Raw genomic sequence first — 7,671 nt, 5'->3', positions numbered from 1 at the left:
ACCACAAACAACGTAGGTGCATAAAACCACCACTTCCATCCCAACCAACCAACCAACCAAGAGAGCGCAGCACCACAAAAACATCGTAGGTGCATAAAACCACCACTTCCATCCCAACCAACCAACCAAAAAACGCAGCACCACAAAACAACGTAGGTGCATAAAACCAACCAACCACCATCCCAACCAACCAACCAACCAACCAAGAGAGCGCAGCACCACAAATTAACGTAGGTGCAAAACACCACCACTTCCAACCCAACCAACCAACCAAAAAACGCAGCACCACAAAACAACGTAGGTGCATAAAACCACCACTTCCAACCCAACCAACCAACCAAAAAACGGAGCATCGCAAACAACGAGGATGCAAAACACCACCACTTCCATCCCAACCAACCAACCAAAAAACATAGCACCACAAATTAACGTAGGTGCATAAAACCACCACTTCCATCCCAACCAACCAACCAAATAAGCACCATGAAACAGTGTGTAGGTGCATGAAAAAAACGAATCGCACCACGAAACAGTGTGTAGGTGCATGAACAAAACGAATCGCACCACGAAACAGTGTGGAGTGCAAGAAATCAAGGAAAAATAGCACCAGAAGACCAAAAATCTAGATGTAAAAAAACAAACAAAAAAAGCACCACGAAAGAGTGTGGGTGCAACATAATTACAACGAGCGGACTCAGGAAACCAACGATGAAAAATCCATCGACGAAGGCTATGTACACCAAATCAACAGAGACATGGGTGGCTACCAAGTGGCAAACACTAGTCCCATACTCGTACATCACGGTACAGATTCCCGTCAGGGTCTTCTTCTCGGCTACCACAGCAAAAGCCTGGGACCCCGACAGAGAATCCTGCGCGAAACGTACGAGCACAGACACCAGTTTCAACATTTCATGTTATTTGTTCAGTTGCTTTTTTCGTGGAAGGAAAAAAATTCATTTTTCCATAAATACTGCGGTATGGTTAAAATAACATTAACCATTGTACCCATATGGTAATGTGTGTATACCATCATCGCATATTATGCGTTTATCATCATGCCATGAGAGTGATATTTTATTCGAGCATTCTGTGTATAATGTCATTTGGTGCGACCGTATGGAACGGACTTGCGCGCGCTTTGTTGCGTGTTCCTCCAGGACCTCGAGGAAATCTTCAAATGTAATTTTATTTTTTACCACGCACTTTTGTATTCCTTTTGCTCTCTTTGTAATCGTTTCCCCATATCTGTATGTATATAGCTTTGCTCGGAGGCCGACAAACTCCTCCATCGTCACCCCATTGCACTCGTCCTTGAATTTGCCCACCACTTTTTTATTGGTGGGCGAGTAGCAGGGGTGACCAATGGGATACGCGCTCGTGTCAAACACGCTCATGAGCGCAGAGTCGTCGGCCAGGTCCTGGTAGAAATTGCGCGTCTTGATTTCGTAGATGAAACTGTCCGTATCCATGTACGCCAGCGAAATGTTGTCCTTATATCTTGTCGTCATCACATCATAGTGGAAATTATACATGAGCGTTTTGGACAAGTCCAGAACCGCAAACCCCGCATATATAGGGCGGTCAAGATATATTTTCTCATGTTGGAGTTTTATTAACGATAGGTCTTCGTCCAAAATGGTTCGGTCCTGGAACGCTGGCTTGGCAATAACCTTTCGGAGCCTCGCCTCGCTGCATACGAGCTCCATACGCTGCCGCTTGAATTTATTTTCCATGAGCTTGCCAAAGCAGGAGTTATTTGCCAGCTTGAAGAATTCCTTCTCGAAATCATTTGTAGCATGTTGTCTCATAATCGTATTTTTTTCAATATAGGACTTCATCCACGCACGCTGCTCAAATTGAAGTACTCTATGAATTTTCTTTATTTGCAGTCCGTGCTGGAGAGCTTGCTTCAGGTTTCTATAATGAATGATGTAATTTTCCTTATGCTCGAGAGTTGTCATTAATTTAGTTTGTCTCGAGCCGGGCGGGCACTGGCTGACGGGCAGGAACGGCAGGTCCTTATGTTCCTCGTGGAGGGCAGACGGATACTCTACATCAACTTCTAGGATGTACCCCATCCGCCCCTCGTCAGGTATCGTCATCACGTCGATATCAGCGCCCACCCACCTGAAGCTTCTGACTGGCAGCGGCAGCGACATGGCCCATCCGTAGAGGTTGTTGGCGTCCAGATAGAGTATGTGCTTCGACGACTGGCTGGGATCGTAGGTGCGGGGAAGGCAGATGTTGATGGCCTTGCAGTGGCGCTTGACTTCTTGTGCCACCCCACCCCTGATCCCAGCCTCGATGAACATATACATGTCATAGTCGGTTATAAGCTCTAGTCGTACCTGCGTCTGTTTCAACATGGCGTCGAACGTGAACCCTGGGGAGCTGACGTAGTGGCTGCAGTCAAGCCCGTACGTGTCGAGACAGAGCTGACGAAAGTTCTCGAAAACGTCTGCAAGAAGCAGCACGTCCGTCTTTAAATATACGTCGCTGTACTCGCCCAGGGTCACACAGCCGAACTTGTTCCACACTGCCTGCGCATGACTGTATTCTGCATCACTGATAAGGCTGTCATTTAACATATTGTAAAAATCTTCCTTTGCAGGCAGTTGTGGCTCGTCCAGTTTCTCCCAGCTGGAAACATAATCATAGGGGAATATACCCTTTCTCGTGACGAGGGACATTTCTTCTGGTGTGAAATATTTCGAAGTCTCTTTGAATTTGTCGGCTGGCAGGTACGACGCGAGGGACGCCAAGCTTCGTGCCATGAACCTGAATGTGTCGATAAACTGTACGGAGAATTTGTTGCCCAGACATTTCGAAAATGTTATCATTTTTTCCTGCGTGTGGGGGATTATGAATATTCCTTGTTGTCGTAGCCCAGTTTCTTGATGATAAACTTCTCGTCGTAGCTGAGGTTGTGGAAGTACACAACAAGCTTCTTGGGCCGCCTGCGCAGAAGATTGCAGCTGTTGCAGGTGGCACCAAGGTACTTTCCACTGAAGTGGTCGTGGTCCTTGACTTTATAATTTTCCATGGTAAATACTGTATTACAGTAGCAGCACTGTTGGGCTGCGGCGAATCTGGCATTCTCTTGAGCCGTCAGCGGCGTCATGGGCAGGCTGGTCTGGTATATTTCCTTCACCTGATTCCCAATATCGACTATGTCCTCCACGAATTTTGCTTCAGCATCGGGCCCCCTGTATAGCATCGGCTCTTGTGGCAGCGAGGCGGTGAGCGTGGCTGGGATCACGCTATTGTCGACCTTTAAATATATGCAATAACTGTATGCTTCATGTTTTTGATATGCATAGGTGCTTGATTGCTGGGTGTCCGGCTGGCATGATGAGATGGGTACTAGCAGGGCTTCAAAATCCGCATAAACGACGATGGGCATCTTTGTCATGTGGTGGTAATTTTTAAACTCCATGACAGGTGGCTTGCCGTTCTTGTCTGGCTTCGGCATCTCGACGCGCACGGGAGCATGGGTGTTGCAGAACTTTCTGTGCGCGTCGAGACACTGCTGCCCTGTCAGCCCTGAATCTCGTGTCAGATCGTGATAGTACATGAAGCATCTCTTGCAGACATGGATCTTTTCTGTGTGGGCAGTGATCTGAGGCCTGACGAGTCTTGAGAAGTTCTTAATATAGCAGAAATGAGAGTTACTATCTTCGTTCGACAGAAGCAGGAGGTCGAAATGATGTTGCTTTTCCTCCTTCCCCACACGCACTGGCGCGATCTTGTCGTTCTCGTCAATGTTGTAGACGTTGACAGACACTCCTTTGTTGTTTCGCTCAAACACTTTGATTTGGTGGAGGGGGGTAGGGAACTCCAATCCTGAAAAATCAAATTTTCCCTCCAGGTCGTGGTAGCGCTTGTCGACTCGGCGTGGATTCTCCCCCTCCACGTACCGCGCCAGTATGGCCCACTTGAAGCACTCGCTGTCTTCCAGGTTCATGGGATTTATGCATGCTTCACGGTTCTTGATGACAGCAGGCAGATCAATGTAGGAGGAGACTCGAAGAGGCACTAGCTTGTTGAAGCGGAGCTGAATTTTCTTTACTGCAGACAGAGTCCACCCGGATCCCTTGCTGACGTATTCGTCTTCCTCCCTACATATTTTCTCAATGCATTCTGTTACTGCCTCTTCAATGTCGCTCTCTTCGTAGATGGGTACAATCTTCGTCTTGAACGCCCTCTTGTCTACACCTTCATCGAAGGGAGCGGGCTTGGCATAATCGCATTCAAGCCATACATTGAACTTCACTGGACCATTTTCACGTACTTCCTGGGAAATGCGATTGATCAAGTTATTTTTCATTTCTCCCAGGTACGTGCAAATATCTTTGGTCACACCATTGTTGACTGCCACTAAGGTCTTTAGGTTGCGGCGGAATGCACTCTCCGCCTCAACGAACCCGGTACCGCCTGCCTCCAAGTCAACCTGAGCCTGGTCAGGCGCTTGCGCCTCCAAGTCTCGCTGTGCCTGGTCGGGCACACTCGCCACGTATTGCGGACGAGTGCTGGGGCCGGGCTGTTGCAGGCCGGAGGTCACGTCTACGCACCGTCTCTTGGGAGCCAGGCCTTTGCACGTCTTGATGTGCGTCAATAAATTGTCTTTGCGGGTAAACTCTCCCTGGCATGTAGTGCATGTAAATGCAATGCGCTCAGGGTTGAATGAGCACTGGCTCTTCTCGTGGCGTCTGGCTTCATAGCTATATTTGAATTGCTGCCCGCAGTGAATGCACCTCGAGCCTGTGCTGTGCTCGACGGTGCCCTCACACGTTCTCATATGACGGGCCAAACTGTCCTTGCGGCTTATTGTCGTACCGCAGATATGACATTGGCTTGCTGTATTACAGCCAGGATTAGCTGCGCAGATGCGCTCATGCCGTCTGGCATTTTGAGTATTGGTAAAACCTTTGCCACAGTATGCACACCCATTCCCTGATGATGGTGCACATACCTGAGATGACACAAGCTGGCAGGCTCCCGACGTCGAGGGCTGGACGGCTCCCGAGGTCGAGGGCTGGAGGGCTCCTGATGTCGAGGGCTGGCCGGCTGCCACGGGAACACCAGACGCGGTCCTCTTCATGATGAAGTCTGTAACACGGTCGGAAAATTATAGCAACAAGAACATCATAATTATCACACACACAAACAAACGTGCATAAATACAACCACGAGCGCGCACACACACACACAAATAAACATGCATAAATACAACCACGAGCGCACACACACACACACAAACAAATAAACGTGCATAAATACAACCACACACACGTGCATAAATACAACCACACCTACACACAAACAAAATACACTTGCATAAAGACAGCTACAAGCACGCGGAAACAACTACACACGCATTAAAAAATTAAACTTACCAGAAGAACACAGGAACGACTCTGTGTGTACTGCACGCACGCACAACGAGGAGGGCTGGAACGTCGTACAGCACACTGTAACCTGTAACATAGAAAAGAGACCATCTGGCTTAGCACTCGGAATTTTTTTTCAAGACAGCGCAAAGACACTGACGTCAAAATTTTATGTTTTATGTACTGACCGGAATCGAAGAGGAACGGTGCAGGACTCCAGAGGGCAGACAGGCGTTCTCCAAGCGGATCACACTGGGGAGTAGCTCGACGCAAGGAGAAGCACTGAATACCTGCAACACATACAATATTTTTTTACGAAATATACTACAATAGTAATTTACTCTTATTTCTTTGGTATATTTTTGTATTTAGTTGTGATTAGAAATTCTGTATTTTATTAAGTATAAAAAAATTCAATTTTTTTATGAAACAAAATATTTTTTTTCTATTTTTTTTTATGAAACAAATTTATTTTTTCTATTTGATTATGCTAGCAAGTGCGCGTGCATCTGTTATTTTTTTGGGCCTGGCGAGGGGGCAGGCAGGCCGACTTGGGCGCCCCATGCGGCGGTGCGCGGTAACTAGCCAGACGTAAGCTGCAGGGCGCGGTGGAAACATCGCTCCGTGCACGGTCCGGCAGGGAGCGCGGGGGGGTCGGTAGGGTCCACACGCGGCGTGGTTGAGGGGGGGGGGGGGTGGGAGTCCGTCCAGGAGGAGGGAGGGGAGCGCACCATGGGTGGGGGCTGAAGCAGGGAGGGGGGAGGGCACACTCTGCGCGCGCTGCCCGTCGGTAGGACACGGGTGTGCACGGCATCCATCTTGTTTCGAGCTAAGTCGATCATGCATGAATAATAACTAACATGTATGCCAGGGAAAACTATTATTACAAGAAGAAATATACTGCAACTGATAGCACTAATAATTTCGACTGAAAAAAAATTGTAATAATCACAACTGTAAAATATTAATACTGAACCTAACGCAGGCTCTAAACAGTTCCACTCGCACACATCATCTAAACAGTACCAATCTTAGACGTGAAAAATACACTCAAAAAAATTACGAGACGGAAATTGTAATAATTTCTGAAACCTATTTTTTTTTGGAAAACAGATGATTACTATGCCTAGTGCGTACTTTTATTTTCCTACGCTCTCTCTGCCGACCGGCTGGCCGGGGAGCCGGCGGGCGGTTCGTCAGCCGTGCGCGCTCGCTCGGGTGTTATCACCACGTCACGTACTAGCTAGCTCAGCTCCGGCCTTCACCCAGTGGCCAGCTGTTAGGCTTGCTGACTGAGTGAAGGACGCAGCGAAGGCATACACACACGCGAAACCGTAATGTTAAAATAAAAAAAAAATTCAAAGTCGAAAACGTTCGGAAAAATTTCAAAGTTAAAAACGTTCGGAAAAATTTCAAAGTTGAAAACGTTCGGAAAAATTTCAAAGTTAAAAACGTTCGGAAAAATTTCAAAGTTAAAAACGTTCGGAAAAATTTCAAAGTTGAAAACGTTCGGAAAAATTTCAAAGTTAAAATTTACGAAAAAATTTCAATGTTAAAATTTACGTCAAAATTTACAAAGTTAAAATTTACGGAGAAGTTGTACTTACCAAGCTGCTGGAGTTGTAGAGACGGGAAGTAAAGCTGGGAGAACTCGAACGCGATCATACGACGACGGCGGCAAGACCAAAAGTGAAGCCCCCGACGTCTCACACGCCAATTTATAGGTAAATTCCCCCCCCCCCCCCCTTGGACACAGGCTCCAGCCAATCAGATCCCGCGAAAACTGCAGCATGGTCAGCACTATTTTTGAATTAATGGGAGGGATGAGGGAAAAGTGGGAGGAGCGAATGTTGCGGGAATCAGGAGGGGGGCAGGAAATGTTGACTGTTTGGTGGGGGGGGGATACTCACTAGCCAATCAGAATCATTCAGCTCCTGGCAGCTGGAAGAGTTGCCACGCGAATCGCCATGCTCCAGACGAAATAATTACCAACTTATTGAAAATTTATATATTATGACACTTTATAGATTAGGTTATTTTCATCACTTTCATATTTAAATAATTTACTGAAAAATATCATTTGTTTTTAATTTTATGATTACTTTTTCAATCCCAAATTATTATTTTTTAAACGGAAGGGGAAATAAAAGTCATAACAATAGTTTTTAATTTTTTTTATTACTTCAAAACATCTAACAAGGCAGAGAGTACAGAACACAGGGCGGTACGAATGGTTTTTACAGAATCAAATTCGTAACAGTCCGTAGCATTATCACTG

General features: G+C 46.7%; 1 long non-coding RNA gene across 1 annotated transcript; it reads right to left on the bottom strand.

The window, feature by feature from the left end:
• Positions 1-4,903: 4,903 nt before the first annotated feature.
• Positions 4,904-7,063, bottom strand: LOC134535286 (uncharacterized). Its single transcript, XR_010075601.1, has 4 exons — positions 7,001-7,063; positions 5,582-5,683; positions 5,400-5,481; positions 4,904-5,112 (listed from the first exon to the last, which is right to left on the bottom strand). It is a non-coding gene; the product is annotated as an uncharacterized LOC134535286 (long non-coding RNA).
• Positions 7,064-7,671: the final 608 nt, after the last annotated feature.

Source organism: Bacillus rossius, chromosome 8 (assembly GCF_032445375.1).
Source record: "Bacillus rossius redtenbacheri isolate Brsri chromosome 8, Brsri_v3, whole genome shotgun sequence".
NCBI classification, from domain to species: Eukaryota; Metazoa; Arthropoda; class Insecta; order Phasmatodea; family Bacillidae; genus Bacillus; species Bacillus rossius.
Note: the sequence above shows the minus strand (reverse complement) of the source record. Positions and strands in the feature narration are given on the sequence as shown.